Consider the following 17,959-nt stretch of genomic DNA (forward strand, 5'->3'; position numbering starts at 1 on the left):
CAATGGTTTGGGAGGGGAGAAAGCCATGGCTGGGCTTTGGGGGTGCTCTCTGGTGGCACGAGGCTGCCACGTGGAGAGGCCAAAGCCCTGGGGCAGCAGTGCCATGAACGTGCTCCGTGGCATTTGAAGTGTGGAATGCTGTCAGCTGTGGTTTGTTACTCATGCTGGGTTCCCTGCCCCTCCAAATCTTCAAGGAGAGGCTTGGTATTTGCTCTCTGACAATTTATTTACCAGAGGACTGTTCTTAAGTTATTGTGGTTTATGTTCGAAATATTGTTTATGCATAAAATAGTGCTGAGGCTGGGTTGGGTCCTGAGCTGACCTCTGCCCAGCCTGCAGATCCTGCAGCTTCTCATTTATGTGTCTCACAGTGTGAGGGATGCTGCTGCCCCTCTCCCATCCACACAAAGCTGCCTTCCCAGTACACATACCTAATTTGTAGCTAATACTCTCATTGTGGCTACTTCAATAACAGTACAGATTTTTTTTCCAAATGAAATACACATGTGGCTCCCAAGCTAGCATTTTCTGTTTCAAATTAAGCGTATTTTTTTCTCTCAAGAATGCCACATCATACATAATTTTCTATAATTTTTTCTATTGATTTCCTTCTTAGCCTTCATCAAAACTGTGCTGGAGCAATCGAAGAGCAGATTGGGACCTACCTTGCAGAGAAGAAAAGGGGATGAGGAATCTGCTTACACCATTATATTGACCTTCTGCTTTGTGAGTAATAATAATAGCAATAGCCTTGGGTCAGAGGAATAGTTTTATTGAAGAATGATGCTCCCAAGGGTGGGAGTCCTGGCTGTTTTCTCCCCTCCTAAGACTCCTAGAAAGTCTATCTCACCTATGGGACACAGAGCTTCTTGTGGTGCCATTTCCTTCCAGGCCAAGCTGGAAATTAACAAAATGCCTGTGACATTCTTGCAAGACCACAAGCAATGAGCACAAAAAGGACAAGGCTGAATCTCAAATAGGAACAAAGCTATAACTCAAGCAGCTGGAGTTGAAAAAGGTCACTGGCTCAGCTCTAGAAAGACTTGCATGGTTTGATGTTTGTGGAATATCCTCAGGTTCCTTAGCAGGATGCACTGCTGGGACAAGATCATACCAGAGCAAGTTTATGACGCTGAGGCATCTCCTGGGTTTGACTGAAGCAGAAATACCTTGTGGTTTCTCTACATCTGCGTGAAATTAGTAAGTCCTGGAACACATGAAAATTAGTAATAAAAATAAAAGCTTTCCTTCCACCCCCCGTCACCTCCTCCCACTGGCACAATTTAAAGATTTAGAATCAGTTTGTATCGTGGCCAGAGATTGAAGTTACGATTGTAATGTTTCCACTTAGGACAAGGAAATTGAAGTAGAGCAATTAATCAATAGCAATATGGGAAAGTAAAGACTGAGACAGTCACTTAGAGCTTGCATGCTTAGCTGCATAAGGGGAATTTTAGAAAACTTCTGTCTTTTACTGCCCTTTTAAGTTTTATATTACCAACTTTCAAGTACAGAGAGAAGTCATGCTTTGTGCTGCCCTACTTCACCCAACATTATAAACCCATTCATTTGCAGGGAGCGGCTATTTAATTATGAATAATCCCAGAGTGTTTCACTGAGTGTTGTACAAACTGTGCACTCAGGCCCGTTTCATACAGTCATGAAATGCCATCATCCCTCAGGTGAAACAAAGCAACTCTTGAGCAGCACAAAGCAAAACTGCACAGCAATTTGGGGAAGGAAGTGAGCAATAATGGATTCATTTGAAACTGCAGGGGGATTTTAACTATGCAGAATGCAATTACCAGAACTGGAGTTTATCCAGGACACTGGGGTTAGGACCCTATCTATTACAAAAGATGCCACAGAACTTCCAGCATCCTTCCCCTCATTTCCTATGTGTTTTACTCTCTGGGCTTCCAAGTACACACTGAGGCCAGTCCTGTTTGGATTGTGAAAAATGATGGGACCTCAGGGCAAGGTGCAGAGGAAAAACTAGTATTTCTTACTGACCAGAGCTTTCTCTTTGCACATAATGCAAAGGGTTTTGTACTGGAGAGAGAAATGAAAAGCTTTTGGGTGTGTGGCTTGGTCCAGAGCCACCTAACCAGGGCAGCTGTTGGTCTGTGGTGTGAGCCAAGGGTTGCTGAAAGGGCAGAGTGGGTTTGCAGCCTAATTTGGGCATCAGCACCTTAAGACAAAAATGGACCATTTCCTGGCTAACATAAGTTAGGCTGAATTCATTTAAATATCTAAGTACTTCTTAAATTTGGATTGGAAATCCCATATTTCCATGGGGGCAATAAAACAAGGGTAGTAACAGCCTGGTGAGGAGCACAGAGCTGCAGCACAGCACAGAAGAAAGACTTAAACCTCATCTATGTGGTGCCTGTTAGGAGCTTTCCTGGACTGTTTTGGTTTTGGGGAGTTGCCTGACCTGCTGAGCCCAGCTCCCTTCAGACCCTCTGCCACCTCTCCACTGTGAAACACACAATCCCTTGAGAAATAACCCAACACCTTTGTCTTGGAGGATTTACTCCCCAGAGTAAAATCAGCTGCCACAAGCTGGTTTATAAAGAATAGAGGAGCAGGGAGGGGCAGAGCAGTAAAGCCTGGCCTAGGCAGGGGTTGAGGGGCAGAGATGTGGCTGCTCCACAGGGTCCCAGGGCTGTCCCTGCCTCCCCTCTCACACAGGCAAACAGGCAGCACCAGGCCTGCATGGGAGGAGGAGTGGAAATATTTGTTCAAATATGTATAAATGTATTTTTAACTCCCACAAAAATACCAGTGATGAAACTCCAGGAGCAGCACTTTTTATATTGGCACAAAAGCTGGAGTGTATCTGGAAAGCTTTCAGCTGATTTGTGAGGTGCAAAAGTCAGTATTCAACACTTGTATTTCTGGATATTTAACTGATTGCATTAAAAGTCAATAAGGCCTGTGTCTTTTTGCCTAGAGATCCAGGTATTAGATGTGTTCTGTGCTGGAAACACCTGTCTTACCTCTCCTCCATTTACTGCTGAGAGTGTTTTGCTCTTATTTTAATGTATGTAGCTCAATACCCACAACAACTGTTGTTCTCACGTGGCTGTTGAAAACAGACAAATAAATAAAACAAGTAATCATCCCAGAAAATGCCTAACAGAATCCCCTTGCCAACTCACAGGTGCTGGTGGAAAAATTACCAATTATCAGTGAAGCCCCAATAAATAATGCTTCAGTCTTGTAACTGCAAATCTTTCTAATAGAACCTGGTTATTTCATGCCTTGCATCATAAATCAGTGCCCCCGATGAGTGGGCTCTGAATGGCTGGACAAAAATAATTAATCAAGATTAAATCAAAAGCAGCATGATGCATGCAAAGGCAGTCTTAGCCAGGATGCATTGCTAGGAATAAAATCACTCAGAAATGGCTTATAAATCTGGAGCATGGCTGAGCTGAATGTGAGGAAATGTGACTGGTATGGATTTTCAGGTTTTATGCTGCATAGATATTGCATGTGATTAACTTTGCTGCTGCTGAACAGCATCAGATTTCAGGCCATGTGTACCTTGTAGTTCTACCAAAGGCTATAGGTGACTATGGTGGGCTGGAGAACCACTCTCATACCCCTCCTAGAATCAGAAAAACAGAATATTCTGAGCTGGAAGGGACCCATCGGGATCCTCAAGTCCAGCACCTGGCCTGCAGCAGTGTCTGACTGGTACAGGAGGGCCACAAACAACAGAAAAAACCTCATGAGATCAGACACTACTGATGGTTTTACTGAGTAGATGAAGGGCATGCAAAAATCTAGAAAAATAAACCTTGCTGGGATAATTTTACATCATTATCTGTTGCTGTCACTTGTGGTGTCTGAGCTTGGTGTTGTGTATATTCTCAGGCAGATCTGAAGTGACAATGTCTGATAGCTGCAGTGCTGACAACTGGCCCAGTCATTCAGGCCTCATCCAGTTTTCCTCTTGTATTTATTGACCATTCATGAATCAGGAATTATTCCTCAGAGAGACTGAGCTAAAGCTGCATCTCTGATAAAACCAGGAGAAATACTCAGAAATACAAGAATACCAACAGGAAAATGAAACAGGCATCAGAGAGGGTCTAAGTACCTAATGCTAAATAATGCCCTATTTCAAATTCATCCTTAATAGCCTCTCTTAAACCTAAAACTCTAATATATTTTTAACATGTAACATTCCTGTCTGGAATATTTTCTTTCTTATTTCTCCAGCTTTTCTCCAGGGGAGCAAAGATTTACATAACATTAGGTCAAAAGCCAGTTGAGAATATACTACATGGAAATTTTGTAAAAGACAAAAATCTCCTGTCTGTGAAGGGGAACCAGGCTCTGAGCAGCTTTACAAAGGCACCAAAAGCCAGGCAATACCCAGAGGTTCTGCTCGATATCAACAGCGCCTGGCAGGAAATGTGAAGGCACTGAATAGTTAATAGAGCCATCACTGTGCTACATAAAGCAGACAGTGCCAGGGCAATATAAAACCTCCCCAGAAGAATGATAAGGTGCTTACTGAAAAGTGATTATGATTTATAAGCCCATAGAGAGGGCAGGGCTGGTGCTAAATGTCCCAACATGGTTGAGTCACTTTTAAGGTAGTAGCTGCACACCTACTACTCAGTAACAGGGCACACCTTGTTATCCTCAATTCCCATCTCTCAGCATAGATAAAAGTTTCTATTTGGGATAATTTTTAGCTTTTAAACATTGAATAAGATACGTTTTCTTGGAACTCCACCTTTCAGCAAAAGGACAACAACTTCAAAATTTTTAATAGCCTTCATCATTCAGCAATCATGCCAAGAAGATTAATAGTAACAGCCATATTTTATTATTTTTATAGCAGGTTGTAGAGGAAATGCTTTTGTTTCCGTGTCAAGTGAAGGTCACACTGACCACCACTTGTTCTAGGGCAACTTCTGTGCAACTGGTTCTATAGTCCAAGTTTAGAAAACATCATTACAGAAGAAGGGGAAAAAAAAAAAAATTAAAATTCAGTGCACAAAAAAAATCTGCAGTGTCCAAACAAAATCAATAGCACAGTATGAAAAATAGCGTGGGAAGTAAAATAGCTGATGTGCTGGCTGTTTGAGAAATGCTTCATTCTGAAGTTTCAGCTTAAAAAAATTACAAGTTTTGTACCTGGTGTGCAATATATATAGGGTTAGGTTTGTGTTCATATTTTAAATGAACTCCAACCTGACCAAAAACATCAGGTAATATTGCTGGGCCTAGCGTATTATAGCCTGGCCTAGCGTAATATGGCCAGGCCTAGCGTAATATTCCCAGGCCTGGCGCAATATGGCCTGGCATATCATAATATTGCGGGGCCTAGCATAAAATGGCCTGGCCTAGCGTAATATGGCCGGGACTAGCGTAATATGGCCAAACCTAGCGTAATATTGCCGGGCCTAGCGTAATATACAGGGGCCTAGCATGAGATACAGGGGCCTAGCCTAATATGACCAGGCCTAGCATAATATTCCTGGGCCTAGCGTAATATGGCCCAGCCTAGCGTAATATGGCCCAGGCCTAGCTTAATGTTCCCGGCCTAGTGTAATATGGCCGGGACTAGCGTAATATACGCTGGCCTAGCGTAATATGGCTGGGCCTAGTGTAATATACGCTGGCCTAGCATAATGTGGCCGGGCCTAGCGTAATATGGCAGGGCCTTGTGTAATATGGGCAGGCCTAGCGTAATATACAGGGGCCTAGCGTAATATGGCCGGGCCTAGCGTAATATGGCCCGGCCTAGCATAATATTTCCGGACCTAGCGTAATAGAGCCGGGCCTAGAGTTATATGGCCAGGCCTAGCGTAAGATACAGGGGCCTGGCGTAATATGGCCGGGCCTAGCGTAATATAGCCAGGTCTAGCGTAATATGGCCTGGCCTAGTGTAATATGGCTGGGCCTTGTGTAATATTGCCTGGCCTTAGCGTAATATACCTGGGGGCCTCATTTCTGGGCCTCACTTTTAGGCAGTTGCTCACTCTAACTATCTGTGAAAGCATTTGGCTTGGATAAACTTATTTAGATGGGACAAGACTCCTAAGATCATCGAGTCCAGCCATTAACCCAGCACTGCCAAGCCACCCTAAACCACATCCCCTGGTGCCACACCTACATATATTTTAAATCCCTCCAGGTATGGTGACTCCATTGCTTCCCTGGGCAGACTTCTGTGTTTTTTGTCTTAGTTTGCTCTGAAAATGTGGTTTTGCAGCCTGAGTGAGCCTGGCTCCTCAGCTGAAGACAAGCTGATTAATTCCTCTCCCAAAGCCTTCAGGTGCTGATAAGAAAAGTGGCCACAGGTGATTCTCCTGAGTGCCCAGTGAGCACCTGCTCTGCCCAGCCTGATCAATAGGCTTTAAATAGACCAAGAAACAGGAAAGGTGGGTGTGATTCCCTCACTCTGAGGGAGTTGGGGATGAGTGAGGATGTGTAGCACTGCCAGCATCATCATCATCATCATCTCAGCAGGATGGTGAGTGGAGGCTGCTGCCTGTGCAGCCCTTCTTTTGTACCTGATCAGCTTGACTTGTGTGGAGCTTAGTCTGGGATTAAACCAGGGGAGTTTGGGGTTCTCAGCTTTGGTTTGTGTTCCAAAAACTATGCCTTCCCTTATCAAGTATGATTTGTCTCTCCTGCTAACTTGCATTGTTGTAATGGACCCTGCTGGATCATGGGCAATATAAAAACAATGTGGGTGTGCAAGAATAGAAATGATCCTTAAATATGTTGGCATGAAGAGAGGATTGGAAGTGGATAGCAATTGTCTCTTAATGTGCAAGAGTTTTCCCCACCCAGAATCAGAATCCTGCTTTTTTCAAAAATAAAGGCTCTCTTCTATCCAAAACACTTCAGAGTTATTTCATCTCCTGTTTAACTCCTGCCTAATAATTTCATCTTTCATTTCCTCCTATTGTTCACTCTGGCACATATCCCATCTATTATAAGCCTCAGATATCAGAAAGTAATTTTTTTAGGGAGAGGAAAGTAAGAGTCAGCTGGTTTGAAGTAAGGTTTTTATAGCAGCACAAGTTCTGGAAGCATTGTGCAGAGACTGGTATTAAAGAAATAGCTCCATGAGAGGAAACTGGATTGAGGAGACAAAGGTTTCTGTAAGAGCTGTATTACTGTCAAAGCAAGGGTAATTGCTCCTGTTTAGGACTCTAATATAGCATTGTGCTTTGCAGGCACTGAGAGATATGAAGTTTTCACAGGCATGAGGTAGTCACTAGATAAACACTCATGGGAGCTGGCCTTTTCTGAAAATCTCCAGCTAATTACTTTGCTGAAGTAGTTGGCTGCAAAGCATCTTTTTAAGAAAATTCAAATGTCTGTAAATATGGCTTTTGCCTCTGTGTCTGTGCACATGTAGACACAAACTGCGGAGTCCATCAGCTGGCCTAGAGTACGTGTCTCACATCAGGGACTGGGCTCAGCTCTGGGGCTGTGCTGCTTCCACACCTTCCTTTATGTCCCTTTTGTCTCGTGAAGGTGGCTCAGGCTCCCAAAAATATCAGCAAAGCCTGGGCTAGAAGTGCTGTCTGAGAGTGCTGGCTGGAGCCTTGCAGCTCTGCTAATGAGCCTATCTCATTAGCATCCCTTTTCCCTCCTACACCAGAATGCTTTACCTACCAGAATGCACAAAGGTGTGTGAGTGCTCTTTGGCCATTTGGGCAGGGCAGGTTTATGGGGTTTTCTGGATACATAAAACTGATCCTTCTGGCAAATCCATAGAGCAAGTGGATGAAGGAATAAACAGTACAAATATTGGAGGGTTTTTTTGCACTGGTGGTACACATTCAGTTAAGAAACAAAATATATGGCACGTAGGGGATGGGATAGTGCATTACAAAACTGTTCAAGGAGTCACAAATTGTAAGAGACACTCTGCAGATTAGATTAGGAGCAGGATATCTGATTGCTGTCCTTGACTAGCAAACCTGTTTCCCTAAAGATGCATGGGGTCAGAGAATGTATGGTTATACTGGTCTGAAGGTTCACTGAAACTGTTACATGGCTCTAAATGGTATGGGAAGAAGTCACTGCTAAACATGCAAAGGCCCAGAAAGGTGACTGGAAGTCAGTACTTTCCTTTAATTCTTCTGTTAGTAGTCTATTATAAAGAAGTGGCTGGTATGAGGCAGCAAAGAGCTAAAAACTACAACAAAAACTCTAGACAGATTAAACATTAAATTATTCTGACACTCATTATATTAAACAGTTAATTATTTACTAGTAGTACCAGGGAGAGCACATGAATTCCCTAGATTGGAACAAATGCAGTGATGCAGTCCAGGCTATTTTTAAGAGCAGAGCTTTGGACACAGTGTGCTGAATCTGCTGTGTCCCGTCACTGTGTGCATCATTTCAAGCTTTTATAAACAGCCATGTTTTTTCAGGAGTCAGACATTAGGCAAGCACTCGGGCAGCACCACGGAGGAGTGACATAGCAGTGTCATAAACATTCACAGAGATCCAAGCAGGGCCTTGAGATGGCTAAATGTTTGGGAAAACAGATTATCTGGGGAGGGTGGGTTGTTATGGGACTTGGAAAGCTGCACTGGCTCTGCCAGCAATGTGTAGAAAGCAAATTCTCTTGAGCTTCCAAATTCCCAGAATCCTCCTGAGGTCTGTGCCATTCAAAATAGCAGCAGTTTGCTGGAGAACTCTCTCAGCAAAGGGTAATGTATTTCTTCTGCTCCTTGCATGAAAGTACGAATATCAGAGGGAAGTGCTGTGAACATCAGGAGGCAGCTGTATAAGGCAGGATGCCACTTTCTCCTCCTCTGCCCCAAGCTGGCTGTGTGGAGCCAGCAACTTCCAAGTGATGGAATTCCTCTCTCCTGCAAAGCTGCTGCATTCGAATTGTGCATGCAGGAGAAAAAATCTTGTCAGAGTTGTGGAGAGAGTGATTTTAATGTACAGAGTGTTCTAGTGTATGTAACCCTGCTTTGTAAGTGGGGTTACATACTCTAGAGGTGCTGCTGCACCTCCTGTGTAACAGCTGTGCAGCTCAGAACCCATTTCCTTGGAAACACTTCATTGCCAGCAGCTGCCTGTTGCTTTCCTGGTGCAGAAGGGGCTGTGGGTGTTTGGGAAGTATGGTGGTGGTTTAGGCTCCCTAGTTTTTTATCTTAAATATGAGTTCAGGAACTGAACTGCAATACAATACAATACAATGGTGAGCTGTAAGGAACTAGTGCAGCTGATGTGGGACCCTGTATATGTACTATAGTGACCTGCTTTTTGGGAATCTAATTGCTGTGGATCCGTGGAGGAGAGGAGCTGGTGTGTCCTCTAGGGAGGCAGTTCATCAAAAGAGGGAAGAGTATTTTGTGTATGAATAGGACATAACCACCCCATTACCTCTGTGCAGGCTGCAAATCCTTTACAGCTGAGATGGGCTTTTGGTTGTTTGAATGGAGTGGACCCTTATCCCTATTGAATTAGGGAGACAAATTGGATATGAGTGACATCAGAAAATGTGTTATCTAAGTGACCTTTAAATATTATTTAACAGCAGTGACAAATGCACTGACAAACTTTTGGGAAAAAAACCCCTAAAATGTAAGCAGTAACCATATTACTTAAACACAGAAGGGAAATGCAGAACTGATGCCCAGAGTCTGTTCCCTGTGCTGTACACCCATCCAACTGATGCAATTCCCATGGATCTCTTGGCAGTACTTGTTACATCCTATCCCAAGGGGGGTGACCCTTGCTTCACTGAGAGGGGAAAGAAAAATCCCTTCCAGATTCAACAGCGCAGTTCCTGTCTGACCACGTCCTTTTAGTGACTTGCTGAGCTCTTACACGTTTACTTACCCAATCCCTGCGTAATGAAAATTGGCAAAGCTCTTTGGAGAGAGCCCATGACTCTGCACTTCCTGAGCAGCATCAGACTGCTGAGCAGTGCCTCCTCTTTTGACAGCTCACATCATGCTGAGACTTATTTCCGTTTGCTGGAGCAAGGAGAGAGCTAAGGAATAGAGGCCCAAATGGAGCAGGGAGAAGCTGCCACCTCTTGCCATGAAAAAGCAATCCTAAACTATTTGTCTGGGGTTAGACAGGTCATGCTGTGCAGTAAGAGGAGTCATCACTGACAGCAGTTCTTTCCTGCCAATGTGAAGCAAGGGAACATGTGTCCTTGAAGCTTGTGTCATCACTAGTAAGGGATTGGTTAGTGAAAGTGAGGTTTATAGCTCTTGTCTTACAAAATGGAAAGGTCAAAACTATGGGGAGAGAGAGTGAGAGATTAAGATTGTTGTCACTCTGTTGGGAACACTGATGATAATGGAGTAAGGAGAAGGAAAAAAATATCTGAAATTTAACTCTGCATATTAGCACAGCAATCAGAAGTTTTAAAAAATTTCTTGGTATTTTTCCCAGACAAATGTTATAGAGAACTTTAAGTGAAACAACTGAAATATGGTGTAACTAGAATTTTTTTCATGTACTGCTCCCCAAATAGAGCATTGCACAATGTCACAGGGCCATGCTTCTATCTTCTTTCTAATGACTTTGTAAGCATACAGTAATGTGAAACACCTCTACAAAAGTCGAAATGTGAATGCTGTGCGCCCTGTCATGGTTTTGTTTACACATAAGGAAATAGGAGCTTATACTGAGAGCTTTGCTACTGCCCTAGTCCTAAGCAGGTTTCCTTTCAGCTGACATCTCTTGATGCTGCTTGATGAATCACATCAGGTCCATTTATTTGCAGGTCCAAATATTTGCACCTCGTGAGGATTTAAAAAATGTGTCTTTTCCATGGTGCTGTGGAGACTGTAGCAGCATTTCAGAGGGATCCAGCTGAAGGAGGAGTCCTCAGGACTGGGGTCCCTGAGGGTGTGGCAGTGGGATCTGCTGCTGCCCCAGTGCAGCTGTGGGTGCAAGGGGCTGGTTCATCACAGGGTGCTGTCACCTCAGTGTTAAGTGCCACATGCCAAAAGGGGTCTTGCAGCCTCCAGCAAAATGAGCATGAGGACAGGAGAGTGATGGAGTAGTGAGGCAGAAAAGGGAAAACACAGAAGGCCCACAGGAAAAGCAAGTGAGGTATTTTCTGTCTGGATATACACTGTGGTAATTGGCAACAGCCCTTTTGAGATTGTCACACTCAGTATTTGGATTTGTTCAGAGGTTTTGAGAGCTCTCTTGTCTTAAAATAAAACTGTTGATTTTTTTTTTTAAATGAAACCCTCTATTATAAAAACAGATTTTGCTTGCCCTGCCTCTGGGATAACTGCTGATATACTAAACCTGGGACAAAGCAAAGGACTTGCATTTCATTTTAAAAGTGCTAGATGGGAGATGAGCATAACAGACCCCAAGTTTGCTCAAAACCCAGAGCACTCAAAAATGCAGCATGTCCTCTGCTTGCCTATCCTCCCTGTTTCGATATTCATCCACAGCTCTGTATTCCCTATGGATTTCATTTTGCAAATTTAAAAGTTTTGGCATTGCAAGACTGCCAGTGATGCAGTAGGACTCTAAAATGAATCGTTATTTTTTGGCTGCTCTGAAAAGACCATAAACTAAACTTGACTCTTTCTCCATATATTAAGCTGCTGCTTCCCTTTCTGATCTAATCTGCAATAAGTGGTTGTCATACCCTGAATACTTCCCCACCTGGATCTCTGCGGTTTCCATAAAAAGTCAGGCTTTCGTACAGGAGAAATGCAATATGCACATAAATCCAGCATACCATTTTTTACAGAAGACTGAATCTTTTATCATCAGTCCCATGAAAAAGCCTGAGTGGTTGCAGCAATGTTCCCTCAGAGATCAAGGCCCAAAAACTTTGCGCTTCCTGGAATAAACACCACAGTTAAAATGTGAATATATCTCTGCTACTGCTGCAGTGTCACTGCAGTGAAGAACAAGCAGTGTTACTGATTCAGCTGAAATGCTTCTTGCAGAGCAAGCATCAAAGCAAGGCTGTTTTATCAGTTTACATACTTTGAGCAAAGAGTTTATTTCTTGTGTAATCCTCCCTGAGGCGCTCCAGTGGCTGAGCAGAACCCTTGCAGAAACGTCTGCTTCCTGCTTTGTAAATGTAATTTCTCCTCCCTTCCCTCTGTTTTTGGGCTGACTTCTGTGAGTTCTTTGTATGTGCTGTTCCTGAATCTGAGAGAGATCTATTTTATGAAGAAAACATGGATTTGGGGTTTTAAAGGATTCCATGGCTTTAGACAGAAATGGCTGATTTGCTTTGAGATCCGCTTCATCTCACTGTGAAAGTGAGCTGAAACACACAGGCTGCTACCAGGGTGATTTTTACCAGGTGCAGGGATCACACCAGGACTGAAAGCTACTGTGTGCTGCTCAGCTGCAGGTCTGCAGCACTGCACTTGAGCCATCTGTTCCTCAGGCCCTGTGGCTGTGAGAAAGCCTTGGTAAAGTCCATGAGCTGTGAGCCATGTGAGGTGGGCTGTTTTCTACCAGCCAGAGCTGACTTTAAATGGTGCACTTTAATGAAGGGCTCCTGCAGCACCATGCCCTTGGAGAACCCTCTCCCCTCCTGCTTTTGTGCTCTCCTCCTGGTATTAAGATGGACATGTTACAAAGGTAACTTAAATTTTGAACCAGTAGTGAAGGCTGTAAAAAGCAGCTTTTTAGTTGTATCTTTTAATTGATTCCAGCTCAGGGAATCTTCCTTGTGTGAACTTCATGGGAGACCTACCAAGGAAAAGACAAAACTGGTTTAGGATATGGGTGAGGTGGGTTCATTGCTTTCAAGGATGATATATGTGTCTTGGATGGGAAGCCCATTGCAGCTCCTGCCAAGCAGTTGTTCAGTGTGAAAGGCTTTTCCCCTGGTAATATTCAGAGGGCACTGAATGGCTGGACGTTTCTGCTGCTTAGAGCATAACCTGGGCAGTGCAGATTGAGTCATGCTAAGAGATGAGCTTCAGCACCAAGCAGTGTCTATCTCCTGTTGTTTCCTATCCCCATGCCCTGCTTCCAAAACCAGGCTGAGGTTCTCCTTGGATGCTTTGGTTTGCACACAATTAATGTAGTGGCTCCCAGGTGACAATGACGCTGCCTAAACTGAGAAATAATGTGGGACCTGCTATTGACTTGTTTTCCTACTTGTGTAGAAGCAGGACTTGTGTTTGATGGTTGGACTTGCTGATTTTAAAGGTCTTTTCTAACTTTAAAAATTCTAAGAAGTCCAAGCCTTTGGTTGCTGTGGCACTCCAACATTAGGCCCCTCTGGCTCTGCTGGCAATGCACTCAGGACGTGGGAAGGGTGCCACTCATTGTGGCTGTCCCCTACACCTTGTCCCCTCTATCTTTCTACCATTGGTTTTAGATTGATAAAGAATTTTTCTTCAAGGCAGATATCCCAAACAAAGTTTTTTCAGCCAGAGCCAAAAAACCTTAGCCTTTCCAGCCAGGCTAAGGTTCTTCTTGCCCCAGATTTGCTGTTGCAGTTCCATTTGCCATTCTGCCTTTGGGATGGTAAATGGAAATTTATCAGAGAAATTGTAATGCCTACTTTAAATCATGCCATGTTGATTTGGTAAGCACAATGTATGTAACTCTACCTAGGACTATACTGGATGGGATACAATCTCAGAATTCAATGTTTAGATACCATAATATGCTGGCTTCTTTGTTCTTACCCCTTTTTATTTAAGCAGGAGCTTTAGAAGACAATTCTTAAAATAAATATCTGTGGCTCTTTCTTACTGAGATAAAAGGGTTAGAGGAGTTGTTAGGTTTAAAAGAAGTTGTAGCATTCTTGGCTGCTGCAAGGTGTCTGAAGCTGGGTTCTGCTCTAGTTCTCTCCTTTTCAGTGTGTTGCATTAGAAGTAGAGGCAGAGCAGCCAGCCATGGGGGGAGAGGGAAATCTGCTGTCACTCCAGCAAACTCTGAGAAACTCTGGGTCCTCCTATGAGCTCTTACTGGGTCCCTGAAGTTGGTTCATACTTCTAAACAGACATATCCAGCTATGTTGCAAGAAGTGAATGGTTCTTCACCCTGAACAGTCTGCAGATAAGGACTGTTTGCTACCAGAGAACCTGTTTTTTCAAGTAATGAAGTGAAGCCAACTGGATTGGTGATAAGGGCTGGCTTTTCCTAGACAGGATTCATCCCAGGAGAGCGTGGTGCAAAGTAGTCAACAGCTCTAACACTGCTGCAGCAGAATAACCCTTCATCTGGGGTGCTTCCTGGCCTGTGAGTACTACAGAGATTTTTTTGGAGCCTCTAGGAATGGCTTTTTAGCTGGAGTCATTAGATGTGGTGCAAGTAATTTAATGGTAAAAGTTTAGTAGCGTGTGTGCATGCTATACTCTGGTTGAAAAAGGGATACGATCCTTATTATTGCACAGGGAGTTGAAATCCTTCTAAATGTGCCTTGCATATGTTTTTAAGAGAGTTAAATTGCAGGACTGGATTATCCCATGGAGAATACATCTCTGCTCAGAAAACAAATCGGGGTATAATGTTACACATACTGTAGGTCTTGAGTATGTGGAGTTTGTGCCTCTCGTGACAAGCCTGTTCAGTTATGGGCAGCTTTCTGAATAAATCTCGTTATGTGTGCCACCAGAGCCACATGCTTCTGTGGTTACATTCACTGGGTTGTGCTGATATAAATTTAAGCAGGATTTGTCTGTGTAAAAAGAAAATGTGTTTGTATCTAATCAAATTCCACCTTGTTTTATACTCCTGTTCAGCTCCAGTGATTCCTGCAGAGATAGGACTAACATCAGCTTTGGCTTTGCTGCGTAGTTTTGCAGGAGGTTTCAGCAGAGCAAGAATCTGCCATTACTCAATGCAGAATTTCTGTCACTGGTAAATGTTGTTATATTCATGAAGGAAAAGGCTTCAGTTAGAAGCTGGTTGTGTTTCTGTTAGCTTTATGTTTTCTGTGATGTTCAGAGCAACTCAGTTCACAGAATTAACTGTCCCCCTCTAATGGAATGTGAGTGTGAAGCTGCTGAAAGCAGCTGAAGGACCAGGATAGCTGGGAAATCTGCAGCCTATTGGTTGTACTAACAATGCTGAGAAACATCTGCCCTGCCAGTCTCTCAGTTCTGCTGGTTCCACTTCATTATTTAGAGCAGAGAGCACACTTGAGTCTGGCTTTTTTCTTCCTCAGCGAGTGGATGCAGTAACATTTTCTGTGATGATTTGTACAGATAAGGCAGTGATTCCAAGTGTGTCTCATGATGCAAGAATTGCTTTTGGAGACTTTCAGATAATTAAGTGAAGAACACAAAATTGTCTTGCTATTTCATCAATCAGTGTAAAATGCTGCCTGTGATTAACATCTCCATTAAAAGTACTCTCTTGAACTGCTCAAAAAAATGTTTCAACTGTGACATACTGGTACATTAAAAAGAAAGTACTGAGCAGTGCAATGTATTGCCACTGTTAGTTTGCAGGTTTGATAGTTACAGTCTAGATCAGCCTGGCCATAGTGCTGGATACCAGAACTACTTTTGTTTTGTAAAGAAGCATGTAGAAAATAGTATATTTTTCTGATTATAACAGCTTCTATATTTATAGACTTTGTGCAATGGAAACAAAAGCTGTTTGTCAGACTGAATGAAGAATAATGAAATGCATGAATCTGAGAGTAACATGGCATCCTATAATAATTTATTAAATATTTCCAATAAGCCATATACAGATTCATAACATCCATTAGAGGGCAGGAGCTCAGGGCTTTCATTCCCTGACTAGGCAGTAATTTTCTTTTTGCTTGGAATAAATATTTTGAATTTTCCATTGTGATATTGGTTCTAGGGGTGGCTTTCTTCCCTGATGCTACTGTTGTAAAGACCACTGAGTGTGAGTCTGTAGAGTTAATTAAGGATCAAAGCTACTACAGAAGACAGGCGTCAGACAAGAGTTTATATGTTGTATATCTGAAGCACATGCACCAAGTAGGCTCTTCAGAGAATAAAATGTGCTGAAGTGTCATCATCCACACAACTTTGCACATCTCCCAGAACGGCACTTGGAGGTCAGCCTGTATTGCTCTGGGGAAGCACTGGCCTGACCAGGTTACAAATGCAATCTGCTCAAAGTGAGCCATGTGACAAGAAACACAGCCATGGCTAGAAATGACAGCATAAAAATGAAAGTTTGTACTCAACTGTTCTGATTTCATCTTTGAGAGGAATCAGCTGTTGATTCTTGCCAATGTGCTCTTCTGCTCTTCTTCAAAATAAGGCAGCAGCTGTCCTGTGTTGATGTGCTCTAGTTGGAGGATGTGACTAGTCATTATTTTCTGGAGTGTGGGATGAGGAAACCCTCATGACCATTGCATCTTCCCATTAAATCAAAGTACCACAACTCCTGACTGACTCCTCTGGAGTCACCCATGTCTTAGGCTGGTTCTTCAATAGCTGAACAAGCTCTTCATGCTTCTCAAGAATTCATACTGGAGAAAATCCTGATTGGAAAATTTAGCACAGGATGACAAAATCAGTGGTGGGTCTAATTGTTTTGAGCATCAGGAAAGGTTTGGCTCATCTAAAGGCCTAGTTCAGACCCTGTCACATCTGAAGGCCTAGTTCAGAGCCTGATGATACCAGGCTCTTATTGTTTCGTAATAATGTGCTGAATCTTTGCTGAATCACAGCTGAGGAGCTGTGTCACCCCTTGGATTTGTCCATCTAATCCAGCATGAGGTTTATTTTACAAAGAAAATGCGGGTGAGGCCTTGTGTAACTGGCTTGGACAACTGAATGTTGGAGGGAACATTGCAGGCTGGAGTGTCCCCCTGAGGTGTCAGTGAGAGAAAACATAAGATATGTCATACAAAAACCTATGGTGACAAATAACCACGGCAACAGTATCATTTGAGCCTGCCAGGTGGTGCTAATAGGGCCTTGCCCCCATGTTGCATTTTCACAGCCCTGTGTGGTGAGACCAGGCCCAGGACACCTGGAGGGTGTGGAACAGCTCAGTTCTGTGAACAAAAAGAAGGGTTTCATGGTATTGTTGTTCCTTCTGCATCCAGACTGTGGAATGGGCCATGCCCAGAGGATCAAGGCCATTTTTCCAGCAGCAGCAGGGAGAGGGGGGGTGATTGCTTCACTCAGGGATGTTCACCACTATCCAGGCTTGCAAGGATGGCTTATCCAAAAACAATGCATGGGAGCAAGTGCTATGAGGAAAGAAACCAATTTTAATGTCCTGGGCTTTATTAGATGAGTACAAAGGACTCCATTCCTCATTTGCCTGGTCATGTTAATCAAGTGTATTATCAGGAAGCCCAAGCATCTCCTAACACATTCAGTAACAAAAGGGCTCTCATTAAAGCTGCAATCAATTACAGAAGTGCCATGGATGTTGAAAATTAATTTCACTGGGAGTTGACCTTCAAATTTTCTTTGCCCAGAAGGAGAATGTATCAGAGAAGAGTAGGGTAATAAGTTTATAGAAAAGAAACAATTCTGAATTAAATAATTCAGGTACAGCTCTCCTCAGATACAGGACAGCTGACCAATCCAACAGGCAGAACACACACAGGACTGAAGGTGTGCCAGCCATGAAGCCATCAGCAGAGCTGAAGAACAGGATACTTGAGAGGGTGGACACCAAATGTGCAGGGGGGTGTCTCCAGGAAGGTATATAATTCAGGAGAAGAGCCTAGATGGGATGCATTAGGGGGCCACTCAGGTTTCAGGCAAGACACCAAGAGCAGGTACTGGTGAGGTAGCTTTAGATGCCATCAGTGGAAAGATGCGGTATGAAATGTCTACCACGATGAAGAGTTCTGCTGCTCACCCCAGCTAAGCAACAAATCTAGTGAAATTTAGTTATACTTGCTTGATTTCCAGGTAAATTGTTTTGTCTGAGTATGAGAAAAAGAATAGTGTTGGTTACAGGCTCTATTTTCTCCCCTGCCGGTCTTCCATGCACACATTTCCTCTGCCTTCTGTAAGTGAAGGCTTTGGAAGGCTCT

The sequence above is a fragment of the Zonotrichia leucophrys genome, chromosome 12 (genome assembly GCF_028769735.1).
Source record: "Zonotrichia leucophrys gambelii isolate GWCS_2022_RI chromosome 12, RI_Zleu_2.0, whole genome shotgun sequence".
Classification (NCBI taxonomy): Eukaryota; Metazoa; Chordata; class Aves; order Passeriformes; family Passerellidae; genus Zonotrichia; species Zonotrichia leucophrys.